The sequence below is a fragment of the Anser anser genome (assembly GCF_964211835.1).
Source record: "Anser anser genome assembly, chromosome: 5".
Taxonomy (NCBI): domain Eukaryota; kingdom Metazoa; phylum Chordata; class Aves; order Anseriformes; family Anatidae; genus Anser; species Anser anser.
In genome coordinates, this window is record NC_139725.1 from 6679463 (window position 1) to 6693413 (window position 13951).

A 13951-nucleotide genomic window follows, 5' to 3' on the forward strand; every position below is an offset into this window, starting at 1 on the left:
CCAGATTTTCCCAACACAGCCCAGGCTTACGTGGCAATGAAAAGCAGCAAGCAAGTCCCGTAACACAACCTAAGTCAACACGCTCTTCATTTTATCGCTCAGAACACCAACCTGACAGGACTGCCTTCAGATTCTCAGCTGGAAAGGGGTGCAGGGAGGAGGCCCCCAACCCAGTCCTCCCAGCCGTGCTTGTTTCTGAGCTACAGAGCCTGAGAAAGAAGTGTCACCGGGGGTGGCTGCTGGAACCCACGGCACAAGGGAGTCTAGCAGCTGCACTGAAAGCCAGGATGCAGGAAGGAGGAGACTCCAGTTACTGCTGTGTCTGGCCCAGCCTGCCAGAACAACAACTGAACAGTGGTCTTGTGAGTTACTTGTCCCACATTTGGATCTCCCTCTAGTAATACCTATGGACAAGAAACTTAGAAGCAGCCTGACGGAAATTAACAGGGCAGTGAATTCTCTCTTGCCTTTGCTTCCTTTCAGCCTCCAATAGCTGAATTTATAAAGACACTAGTATAATGGGAATTGAACTATTTCTATGATTCGGGAGAAGTGGTTTAACGCAAAAACCAGAAATAGTTAAACAAAATAGCAAGTGGTTCAGATAGTAGCAACAGGTCCAGCCACAAATACACAGAAGTACAAAAACAAGGGCATTTACAGTCAAATTCTTCCTCTTCAAAAAGAAACTTAGTATCAGCTTTGCACCCTGGTTATACAATCACTGTAAGAGGGGAGGTGTTTCAAAAACAATTAGCATTACAATTTTAACAGTTAACTTGCATCAAGGGGAAAAAGAATAAAAATCCCTAGAAATTGCTAAGAGCCAACAAGCTGCCCTGCCAAGCCCCTGCCCCAAACCACAACTCTTCTTGCATGTTGACTCTACTGGTATATAGGATACTGATAATATTCTTATTTACAGTTCCCCATACACAAGCAGCAGAAGATATTATTTCCTAAGACAAAAGGAAGTCACCGTTACTGAGAGTCCAGGTAGAACCCTTTCAGGGGACAAGAAACCCAGATATGGCCCCAAATATCATAACCAGGAAGAGATTTCATTTTGTTTTCAAGTAGAAGTGGTAGGGAATACAGACATCCAAAGCCACTGTCACACAAATCACTGCCCTTGCGTGAGATCCAGTGAACCTGTCTTCAAAGGGCAACGGACCAGGGGGTTCCCTTTCAGCTTTTGCATTCTTTCATGAGTTCCACTTAATCTACAGTTAACTGCTTCGTACAGAGTACGTGTTCTCAGTGAGATCTCATTACAGCTTTCTTCCCCCATAATCTTCCTCATGCTTGCTAATGTATCTGACCTTGTTTATGATGTTTGCTAAATACATGGCTAGCCATAACCTGCAGCAATCCAACCACAGAAACCGAAGAAAAACAAAAAAGAGGGGAAAAAAACTTCTCTCTCACACTAATGAGCTGAATAAAATCTATACCACATTTGTGTTCATTTTTCTGAAAGCTTTTTAAGACCAAAGTTGCTTCAAGCTAGGACAGACACTCACATTACTTAGGTCCACAACAATCACTACTTCCAACAGCAAAAGAGAGGATACGGCAAGACAAAACAGTAGGAGAGAAATTCAATACAACATAGCCCTTCTTCCCACACAACTGCTATGTTAAAAAAAGCCCTGGAGCGTTCTGTTGAACGATGACTGAGTCATTTTCCAAACTCCTCCAGTCATGGAGTACTTACCAAAATGCACCTGGACAGAACTAAGCAAGCATGACAAAGTCATGGCTAAGAAAACTTGGCTAGAATAGCTTCATGCACTGTATCTTCCCCTTCTACTGCAGGAAAGGCATTCCACAGAATACCATACACATAGGATGAGCAGAGATCTGCAAAGCTTACCGTAGTTATTTTCTCCTGTTCCACAATTCTTGCTAAAAAACCCCTCAGCATTTATCATGAAGTAAATTTAACAAAAATCTATCTAAATTCGAGTCTCGAAATTCAACTGCCTGAATCTTCATTTGCCAACACAATATAGCTTACAAGGGAAAATTTTAATAAATGTAAGTTTCCGTGCCCTTAATGCCAATGACTAACATTTCTATTTCACAACATAGAACTTTAATCAAAATAAGCACAGGTTTACCATCTGACACTTCTCTTTTCCCATGCAAGTGGCATAATGGGGGACTGCTCACACAACTATTTGCTGTACTATCTGAAAATCACTAAGAACAAGGACGGGCAAAAGAAGGACAATTACTGAAGAAACACCACAAGTTACTCAAAGGATGGTCAGCAAGTATCTATAAAAAAACAGTGCATATGAACAACTGAACACTTGATATCACCCTTTCAGAAACTACTTTCAGTTCACATTGAACCAAGTCTGATCTTTGACACCTAATCCATAGAAAGATTTTCTTCAAGAGTTTTACTAAAGTCACGTACAAGTTAGGGAGCAGCAGAAATAGGAGTGTAAAATCCCAAACCAATATACAAACACACACACACAGATACACTCTAGCTGTAAGTTTAAAAAAATAAAGCCAAGGAATGATGCCGGCCAATGAAGCCAAGGAAAATAGCAATCCCTTCTAGCTATTTACAACCAGAACTCAAATCCATTGAATTGTGAAAATAAAATCCAGAAGGTTTAATGTTCAGTGCACTAAAAATTCATTAACTCAGTAACAACAGCTTGATACTGTGAATCAAGACAAAAAAAGATCAACTGTATAAGCCAGACTCAACCTACAGGTTCTGTTTATTCAGTTCTTGTTAAAGAACAGAAAAAAAACATTTAAGAAACGTTTGTGTTGTAAGACAGAACTAAACAAGAGGGACTGACACAGAGTAGGATGTAATAGAAGGCTCCTGTTGTGCTGCTGAGCCATAGCTGCTGGAGACAAAATCTGCTGTGCCTCAGGAATGCAAACGCAGGAGATCCAAGGTTTACTGAGATCTATTTTTTGCCAGCAAAGCTTCCCCAACATTTGCTGGCAATTTGGCAGTTAAAAGAACAAATCTTCTACAGTGGCCTTGGCAAGATCCAAGCCCTGCCATCCCTCCCCAAAGGGGAGTTTCTGTATGATATGGCTGCTTAAGTCTCATAGGCAGAAGTCTTCCACAAATTAAGTGTCTATAAATTTCAGTTCCTTGCTGCTTGATGAATGAATTCCCATTAAAACCCCCACAACAGATAATAACATGGTAAACTCCACAAATGGCTGAGGAAGGTGGCTCTTCAGGTCACTAGCTCGGATTTTTGGGGGGCCTTGGTTTGTTTTTTCTTCTCCAGGAACAACTGGCTGAATGTGTGTACTCCACGCCTCACAGAACTCAAAATGTTGGGCTACAGAGATACAGACCAGTCCATGTTGCAGCAAGAAATAGGAAAAGTGATTCCAGGAACAGGAAAACAGAGCTTCAGTATAAGTCATATTGAAGCTTGTCATTTTCACTCAATTTTCCCAAGCACCTCTACAAGAGCGACGCCAAGTAATTTCCTTAACTGAGGAAAAACGGGTTTTGTTTGTTCCCACCAGCAAAGAGGAATCAAAACAATTGTTCCCGCGGGCAAGGCAGACTTGGTGATCAAATTGCAACAACAGGAACCAATCTTTTTGGAGCAGAATTCTGGGTTACCAAGAGAAACAGTTGTAGACCCCACGAGGAACCTGGACATCTGCCTTCATAGCTTTCAAAAGGGGAGGACTAACCTGAAGGGGAGCTCTTTCTGATGAGGACATTCCCTCCTCAAAGAAGAAGAAAAAGCTATCACAGGGCTACCCAGACTGTAGTGCTTGAGAAAAAAATAATAATTGTGCATCAATTCATTAGCTTTACTGCGTCCTCCTCAAAGTTTTTGCATTAATGGGGTGATTCATGGCTGGAAAGAAGCTTTCTGCCAAAAAAGAATTCCTTTCATATGAATTCCTTTCATATGAATTACTTTTTTAAAAAATCAACTTTGCACTGATGCATTCACAAAAAATAAATGGTAAATTGCCACGAATTTCCAGAATGCTATAATTTATAGCCACATATTTTGCAGAGCTTAAATACTTAGTTACATACGTCTACAGAAAAAGATGAAATAAATCTGATTCAGAAGGTGAACTCAACACACGTAAAATTAAGGTGTATTAAACATCCTGTACTGACTAAACACTGATTCCATGCCTGTAAGTCTCACATGTATCCATGCAATGCCAAGTGAGCGTTCACTTTTACTTTACATACTTCCTCTCCCAGACACTTCAGTTTTCAGAGCATCCACAAGGTGCAGTCCTGCCACAAAACGTGACCCCAGCCCCTTCCAGGGCTAGCGCCCTTCCTGTCTCTCAGCTAGCAGCCAGCCTGGAACAGACCTCCCGAGTACCAGATTACACCAGTCCCATCAACCCCTGCTTCAGCCTTATACAAGCTTTGCTTAAAAATAACTATCAAAGTTGAAACAGCAGTGAGAGATTGATTTGTGATGGAGCAAGCAGCCAGCTTTGAAGACAATGCAGAAAATAAGGCAATTCCCATATGCACCTAGAATCTTTAATCCTGTTACTGCACACTGTAAATTGCCCACATATCCCATACTAATTTTCTGCAAAGCTTTAATCTCTGAATTTTGGTCCCCAAGCTTGTGCGTTTCTTTCTTTCCCCTTTTTATGTCCTAACCTAAATAATCAAATGCAGGACCTTCAGGGGAGGCCCTGAAGTTTTAAAATTTGCCAGCCAAAAACAGATGCATCCAAAGATTTATGTGTATTATTTTTAATGTAACCAGAAGTTCCCTTATCAGTCAGAGCATGAGATTTATATATATATTAAACCCGTCACATCACCAGTGTAAGCTTCAAAAGTGATGACAACTGAAAACTCATGCAAAATACACACTAAAAACTTATTTCATGATCTACTCATTCTCTCTCGAGCTTCACAGCTTTCAGTATCACACTCACTTTTGGGTATGTATTAAACAGATGTACTTGTTCAGTTCTCAAGAGATTCAATAATATCAGGAAGTATTTTACAGAAGGAGATAAACAGCATCACTTGTAGTCATGATTTTTCGAGATACTAATTGATCTAGCGAACGGATGACTGCAAAGCAACATGCAATATTTTTATTAGGAATCATTTCAGAGTGACCACTACAGAATCATAGAATCATCTTGGTTAGAAAAAACCTTCGAGATCACCAAATCCAACCATAAATTTGACCTAGAAGAATTTCAGGTCACAACGAGACCTAGCTATTGACAAGCCAAGTAATGAATGCCACTGGGAGATGTCTCCATCACACATTCATTGCCACTGAAAATCCATCTTCTCTGTCTTCCATGACACAGAAGACAGTACTACCAGAGAGCAAACGTGTATATCTTTATGAACAACAAAGAATTTTCTATAAATCAAAACTTTTCCACTTAGGTCCTACAAGCGCTCCTAAAGTGCCCTAGACCAAGTACATTATGTGGCATAAGGGCTTAATGCTGGCAACATTTTTCTGTTAAATCCCGCTCATTATCTGAGCTCAGCCTCCACTCTGCCTCTCTTGTTCACTTGGAGATTTTTCTTCTTTGTCTTCAGCTGGAGTCTCGGAATTGGAACAAACTACCCAGAGCAGAGTTTCCACCATCTCAAAGCATCCTAGCACAGCTTCCAGACCTGCCTGAACCCAAACCAAAAGAATAGTGGCTCACCCCTCCCAGCGCAACTGTAAACCAGGCAACTACAACAGTTCCACTGGGGCTCTAATTCAGTCACTGAACCTGCAACACAGCATCTGAAAGTCAAAAACAACCTACCATACCCTGCATGTCTTATGGAAGTTATGTTTCTGTCAAGCAAAAATTTCTGGGCTTAACACTGGTATCCAGGTATAATTCAACAACTTGTTTTAGAATAACTCCTATAACCGCCTCTGTGACAGCCACATCTGGCTCTAAAACCTATGCATCTTCAGCTGACACTCCTTCTTGCTTTGACTTACAGTGCACAGCAGTAACACCGTTTTTTACAACAACAAGGAACTGTAACAGGAAGCCTGCAAAGCATCAGTTCCCACTGCTTCATAATGTTGAGCTACAGCATTGTAAAGAGAAGGTAGGAAGAACAAGACACCATAGAACCAAGACCAGAGAAAAACAAGTGAATTTACCAGATTTCAGTTAGAGTCCATCAGGCAGATGGACAAAGTTTTGTCCTGAACACTCATTTTGCAAGTTCTTTTTCAAGGGGCTTAGGGGCTCTTATCAATTCACAGGTTTTGATTTCGCTAATTTCTAATATTTTACTTGTTTTCCCAAAACCCAGCATCCCACCGCATCAAATGGAGCTACCTCTCACCTTAGAAAGTGTAGGGGCTCCAGTTTCAGATATGTGACTGTCACCTAACAGTCTAAACAGTTACTAAACCATTACTGGCACTAAACAACTGTTCATACCCTTCCCATTATTGCATCATCTGCTGATGAAACAGTCAACACAGCATCAAACAGAAACATCTTGCTGCTGTAGCTGAATCATCCAATGCAGACTGCGTTAACCCTTCCCATTTGTTTTTATGGGGATAACAGCACCAAGATAATACAAGAGAGAACAGTACTTCACCACAAGACAAGGCTTAAAGGGTATTTTTGAAGAGCTAAGCATTAAAGGCATACATAGACCATAGGAAGCACCACTTCTTGGTGGAAGGGGAAGGGAGCAGGAGCAAGCTTATTAAGTCAGCCTCGTGAGATATGAGCAAAAGAGGATGACGCAGGTACACGGTATAAGCCACTTTTTGGAAAAGTGGACTTAAGAGCACTCAGTATACCTTTTCCAATAGGGTTTTTTTTCCTTTTCCCTTCATTGACTCATAAATCCTACTAATAGCTGTGGATCCCAACCACCAATGAAAATTTGTCATTTGCATGAAAAAAAGCCAAGGAATACCCGACTCTATCAATAATAGAGATACCATTGAGCACACAGCTTCCTCTCTATGGAAATAACAGCAGAAGAATGAACTGCACGTGAAAAGTGTCAGCTGCATCCTTTAGTGCAGTAGCGGAACGTGACTGTGAAAAGGGTGATCCCAGTTCCAGGACAGACCATCTCCCCACGTACTTGAGTGCCATGGTCATTTACATAAGGAGATGAACTAAACTCTAGTGCCAAAGAGATTTTAGTACCTTTTCATATCCTCAGAAAGAACTTTTCAAATGGAACATAAGGAAAAGTAGGGATGTCCTGGATTACGCTCTGAGGAAGCCATCTGATCTTTCTGAAGCCATTCTCTTGCATAGCTGAAAGAGGAATTGCATACTCTGTATTACCTTCATAGCAAAGCTGTAAATTGGTCCAAGCTTTCTGTGACATGCAACACGCAAGCAATACACACACACACAAAAAAATCACAATAGCACTAGCACAGTGCAAAGACAAAATTTGACTTATTTTTAAAAATACCCTTCTAAATTAAGAATGATCATATCTGAAAAAAAAAAGTATTTCTACACTGCTACAGCCTTTCAACAGAAGGATACAGTTGTGGATTTGGCCAGGATGAATAAGGCTTGATATAAGGCAAAACATGTAAATAGGAAAAAAAGTCACCTTGAAGATGAACACAAAATCCTTTCTGCATTCTCCCATATAGCATTTAATCACAAACCCTCCTATTAGCTGAAGCAAATGGGAAAAAAATCCCAGTTATTGCACCAAAACATAGCATCATAAGGATACTAGAAGATTGCAGAGCTTTCCTTGTGCCCTGTCTTGACTCCCTATGTGCACGACGCTACAGAAAACAAACCGACCTGTCATATTGTTCCCAGGGTAAAAAGATAGCTGACATTAGCTCCCTTTGAATTATAAATACCCTTCTTCTCCAATCCTCAATTTTTAATATATATGTATATATAATATATATATTTGTTTTCAGACACATACATCTACGGACATGCACATGTGCATAAAAATTTATACACAACACCCTTGTCTTGATAGAAAGTCAGCAGTTTGCCCCACCAGATTGTGCCCTACAGCATCCTACAGAGTTGGCAAAATTCACATTGCAGAAACAGTCACCAGTTCTGTTCTCCCATATAAACAAGGCAACATTCAGCACATATTTACATGCAGCACATGAAATACACTTTGGCATCCATTTTCTTCAAACCCAAAGTAAGCGCAACACCATACAAAGCAAGGATAGGCATTAGTAAAAGCAATTATTCCTAGAACAAGATTATCTTTAAAAGCAGCATTTGCTGCTTTATCACTAACTACCTAAAACAGAGATCCATCCTGTCCCTTGGCTAAAACCACTAAGAGATTTTAACAAGCAGAAGAAAAAAAGTGTGGTTTTTTTTTCCAATAGGTATAGTAGCGATATTATTTTTTTGCCTTTGTTTTAAACAAACACAGATTCCAGAACAATAGTACCCAATAAACCCAGACAACTTCAGCACGATCTCCGAACTATTGACTATTCTAAATGTCACTTCCCAACCACAGTCCCTTTTGGCAGATCACTCCATAGTAGCTAAAAAGAGTCCCCATAAAACAGATGACTTATTGGCATCACAGATAACCCACAACAACATCAGGATTTGCATTCCTAGGGAACCGCTGAAAATTTCAAGGCTAAGAAAGCGTGCTTTCCAGTATGAGGAGGGCTGCAGAGCCTCGATTCAAAAGAAAACGGGAAGGGACCTCTAGTGGGCTGAAACCGCACTGCCTGGGAGCCAGGGAGCAGCACCCTTACACTTGGCCTCGCTGCAGGTACACCGCAGCTACTGCGTCACTTACCAGGAGGGCCTGAGTGTCACTTAGTGACTGGCACCAGAGAAACAACAAACAAGTGCAATTACAGCAGGAAGCCTCCTCCTTGGGTCTAATTAGAAATATGCCTTGTCTGCTCTCAGTCTTTGGAGGGATGCACTTCCATTTGCTTCAGAAAAGCAGGAGACAGGTTCTGTTTTATCATGTAGGTCACTAGCACGTCAGACCACTTCAAAGTGGTTTTATGAGGACTAAATACGTGATGTCAAGGGAGGGTCAAGCAAGCACAGACTCACATGCATTTTCTGAATAAGGATTCAGAATATTATTCAGCCTATGTCAAGACGTCTGATTGTGTTTTGTTCTTCAGGACTTGTTAGCTGCAGGCAGTTTTCCACAGGCTGAAGATGTACCACTGTAATTACATCCTTAAGGTAACTCCTTCTGGGTGAAAGAGCTTGGAATCCCTTATGTGAGCTCAAGCACGCCACAATTTTATGCGTTGTCATATGAAAAATAGACTAATGAATGTATTCAGAATACTTAGGTAATAAAGCAGGCCAGATTAAGAAGGCTTATAAATATGTTATCTGAGTCAAAAGGACATATCTTGTTTTGAAACAAGTTGATGATTTGTTATAAATTTTCTCTTGCTAAATTTAGGTTTGCCTTCAACTCAGATCAGTTCCATCTTTTCCCAAAGTAGCCCAATTTACATCTTCAGCGTTACAGGCACAACTTAGCTCTCTTTTAAATAATCTAAGCAATATCTTCTCTCTCAGCAGCTACACTCAAAGGTTTTGAATCAATTGGAGAACGACCACAAATTAAAGTTGACATTGTTAAGCAGACATGCAGCGAACTGTCTTCTTCAAAATAGCGTCCCCTGTATTGCAGCGGTGCTCCTTGTACCATTAAGCAATGTGCTGGAAAGAATGCAAACCATTTTAGAGTGGGCATCTGAAAAGAAAGATACTTACACTTGGAGCGCGAAGCCAGAAGAATGCATCTGGTCTGCCCTTCACATAAAAAGCAACAACAGCACTGCTGTGCCATGATGGAAATGCGTGCCTTCAAGGTCAGCTGATAAAAGTATTCATGTAGAAAATAACGAATAAACCAAAGACACTAGAAAGTTCATATCTTATCATCAAGAACCTGATCAAGAAGCAGAGTCTCTTAGCCTTAATTTTTTTGGACCAACCATTATTAACTAGGAACATCACTAGCAGCAGAACAATTCAACTTATTTTGAAGGAGTACTAGTGGTGCTGTAAAGGTCTAATTGTGCACCTCCTCTGCAAGAATCAGTACAAAGTAGCATCTGTCTTTAAAATAACTGATAAAATCCTTCAAGTAAGATTGTGTACATCAGAAACAGTCCAAGAGAGACCTCTATGATTAAAAAGAATAAAGAATTGGATTTGAAGAGAAACTGCTAAGGGTGAGGATGAACAAGACAACACACTATGAAAATACTCCTTAACTTTATTCAGTCAAGCGATTCCTATCTCAGGAATTAGGTTCTTGAAACTTAACTGCTTTTGTGATAGAAATAACAGCAAATGAAGAGAGTTGACCAAACTCTCGAGAGAAATGACTGAAAATGGGACATTCAACACAGCTGCTGAATGAGGCAGAATATAACATATGAAAAGAGATATAGGCATTAAAGTGATTTCAGGTGCAGCTAAAATCACTTGTAAAGACCTGGTGGGAAAGAAATGAAAAAAAGTTTTCTATTTTGTTTTGGGTTACAACGAAAAATTTTGCCAATAGCATGAAGGAAAATCAAAGCAAGTCTTTTAAAACAGGCTAGTTTACATAAGAGGGAAAGCTCAATATGAAAGAAGAAAACATTTATGCTGTATTCCTTCTTTTCTGAAGGAGTTGGTAACCTGCTTAGACTCACTTTAAAAGTGTCAAACCACAGCAGCCATAAAACTGCCTGCTATTCCTCCAGATGGTTGCTTTAAACATGACTGAACCACTCACTTTTCCATTAATTCCACACCAAAGACTGCTCACGGGGCAGATGAAGATCCAAATGCTATTTTGAAATGGTAGAATTTGTGAGCATCCAGGTTTTACACACCCAGTTTCTTCCTGTGTCTTTCCAAAGAGTTCTAATTTACTGTCAAGCTAGCTGCAATTATGAATGCTTTATTATTACTACTGTGACCAAGATGAATGTTCTGGAAAAAAATCCATATAGAAGTAGAAATATTTGTCATGGTTTCTTGAAATGCCATTACCTTCAGCGAATAGCACAACAATAGACTTAAGATATAGTAACCGAAGTGTTAAACTATTAAATTTTGCATTACAGTACGACTATTAGACAAAAAACTTCTCCGTTCTTTCATGCAGCAAAACCCTTACCCTCCACAATGTCTTTCCAAGATATGTTTCTACTGTTCACAGTGAATGAAAACATCATTCTGCAGTATCCCCTCTTTTCATTTTCCCATCCAACAACCACTCCTCCTCTTCCTCTCCAGTAATTGTTAGGATCCCCAGAGGAAAGTGAACAGAAGCCATTTATATCAGTGGCCTCCAAAGCATGCTGCATGCACCCCAGGGGGTGTGCAAGACAACCCACTGAGGGGCAGGAAAACTTTTTAATCAATAATATGAAATAATATTGAAAAATATTATTTCTTATTGCATCCTTTTCTAACTTCTACTTTTATATATGTCTTATAATTTGTGTAATATACTACAGTAGTACAAGTATATGTACTACAAATAAAATAACTGTACATATATTGAAGGTGCATGCTGAAAAATTTTGGTTTTGTTGTGTGGGTTTTTTTTCTTACTGATACGGCTTTGTAATCAAAAAAGTTTGGCAGCTTTTGGTTTATGCATCTTCAGCACCAGGAAACTGCAGCAGCATTTCCTCCTTAGCTAGGAGGAAGTAAAAATAATGGGGGAAGACCTACATACAGGGAAAAGTTTTCAAGTGGGCTGCATTTTCATTTAGGCAGATAACTGCAATAAGTGATTTTTCAGAAAGTTAAGTGCTCAGCTCACAATATGCCTAGCAGTTCAGCAAAATCCCATGAGATTCTGATTGATTCTCGAAAGCTGCCAAAGGCCACTCAAAATCCTACTCCAAATGATTTAGGTTCAAGTCCATTGACTTTTGAAGATATTTGAAATTCTAAATACAGCAATTACTTATACCAATGCATGGCTTTGCCAGTTCTCATACAGCTGTAAAGTTAGCCTATTTTTACTTAAATTCCCTTTGAAGATTAACAAAAAAGTATCCCTGCTAGTCAGTCAACATACTCTCCTCCTCCTCCTCAAAATCACCTACTAAAATATTTACTTATTTATTCATAGTCATTACGGAAATTAAATATTAAAGTTTCTAAAACTTTGGAGAAGTTTTACTTAATGGATACTTTCCTTAACATCACTAAAAATAGCGAAGCTAGGCAAGCCATATTGACAAGACCCTCTTTTTAAAAAGTAGGCTACCCTGACTGTCTTTTTTTCTACCATTTCTGTTCCAGTGAGAGCAACACTAAGCACTTTTTTCAAGAACCACATATTTTGAGATAAATTCCTTTACTCCACCTGAAAAGTTTCCAAGCACTACACAGCACTGACTCCAGCTCTGAAATTTTCAGTATAGCATCCTCTAAAAATCAGAGTTCAAACACGGCTCTTCAATAGCTAAGAGGGCATCCAGAGTAATGCAGTTTTTTTACACAACATTTCTCTCACGTATTTGGATATCAAACAATGAATGCCATGAAACAGAACGCTTAACCAATTTGTTTTTCCAGTCATGCATCCCGTTTCTCCAAGTTCTAGCACCAGGAGTTCACAGTATACTGTAATTAAAACAGACACTTCTCTCACTGAGCAAGGACATTAGTGGGTGACTGGTTTCGTATTTACAGCACCAGTTTCATACAATACTTAAGCACATGGTGACCGCTGAGCATGTAAGAACTCGATTTAAATAAAACTACCCATGTTGAGTCTAAGCTCTCCTTGAACCAGTATCCATAATTACAGAACCCAGTAACTAATGACAACACATCTGTGGCCCTTCTGCAGTTTTCTTTCCTGCCAGGTTGTATCCTGACAGGCCAACAGGCTCTGAAGAGAACCTCCAACAAGATTCTAAGAAAAATGTTTCCATCTGCTCTTTATTTCCTCACCTGGCAGTTTGTACAAGGCAAAAGTAGAAACGGATGCATGCTACCCCTGCGAACAGAACTCTGGCTTTTCTTTTTGTTTTTGATAAATGAATTTCATCCTCTTGTTAGTCTTAACTACCATATCACACAGTGTAGAACAGCAGAAGCTAATTGCACGCACTGTCCACACATGAAGACAACAAATGCCTTTCAGATGCCTTATCTATCTACTTTCCTCTCCTGCCTTTGCATTTCATAACAGAGCAGCAAGACAAATGCATTTAACTGACCTTCATCAGATCAACCATCATTTTACACATCAACATCAATTACCGCAAAACCTTCCTCTCATCTTTTCCTAGGAAAGAATCTAATCCGACAGCCCTCTGCATGTGGTCATCATCTACACTGCCTGCACTGGAAAGGTCCCCAGGAAGGTACAGCTGTACAGATTGAACAAAATGTTTTATTTCATCTCCAGGGGATGCTCTTCAAACTAATGAGGCCTCTTTTCACTCATCTTTTCTAAACATTTTCTGGGTTTGACCACCAAAGCAAGACACTCAAACCAGGTTAGTTTATTTGACTCTTTTCTGAGCACATTATTTTATCTGCCCTTAAACACTTCACTAGCAGCACTAGAAGCCAAGCTCAGTCTTGAAATACAGAAACAACAGCACAGCTGTGCAAAGCCATATCATTTAGTTCACCTAACGCAACAGGTCCATGTCTTCTCAAAGTGGATGGCAGAAGCAGAGAAAGACAGGCTCTGCCTGTTCTTTAGATCCTCAGCTAAGACTCGGGTAACCTGGGAACGGTTCATACCTGTGACCCCCTCCCCCCCCCCATACCTTTCAGACAGATGCTTGCTCAGGATTATCTTCCCCCACTCCCTAATTCTTATACCCACACCTTTCTGCCACATAGTCACATACCTTGGAAGCTGCAGCCACATTTTCCTACCTCTCTCTTTTCTGAAGCAAGTCTTCCACCAAACTCTCTTCTCCCCAAAGATGTCATAACTCACCCAGCAGCATGA

General features: G+C 40.0%; 1 protein-coding gene across 1 annotated transcript in view; it reads right to left on the reverse strand.

Annotated features, from left to right (window-relative positions):
- Positions 1-13951, reverse strand: part of SERGEF (secretion regulating guanine nucleotide exchange factor) — a 149713-nt gene that overhangs the window by 125885 nt on the left and 9877 nt on the right.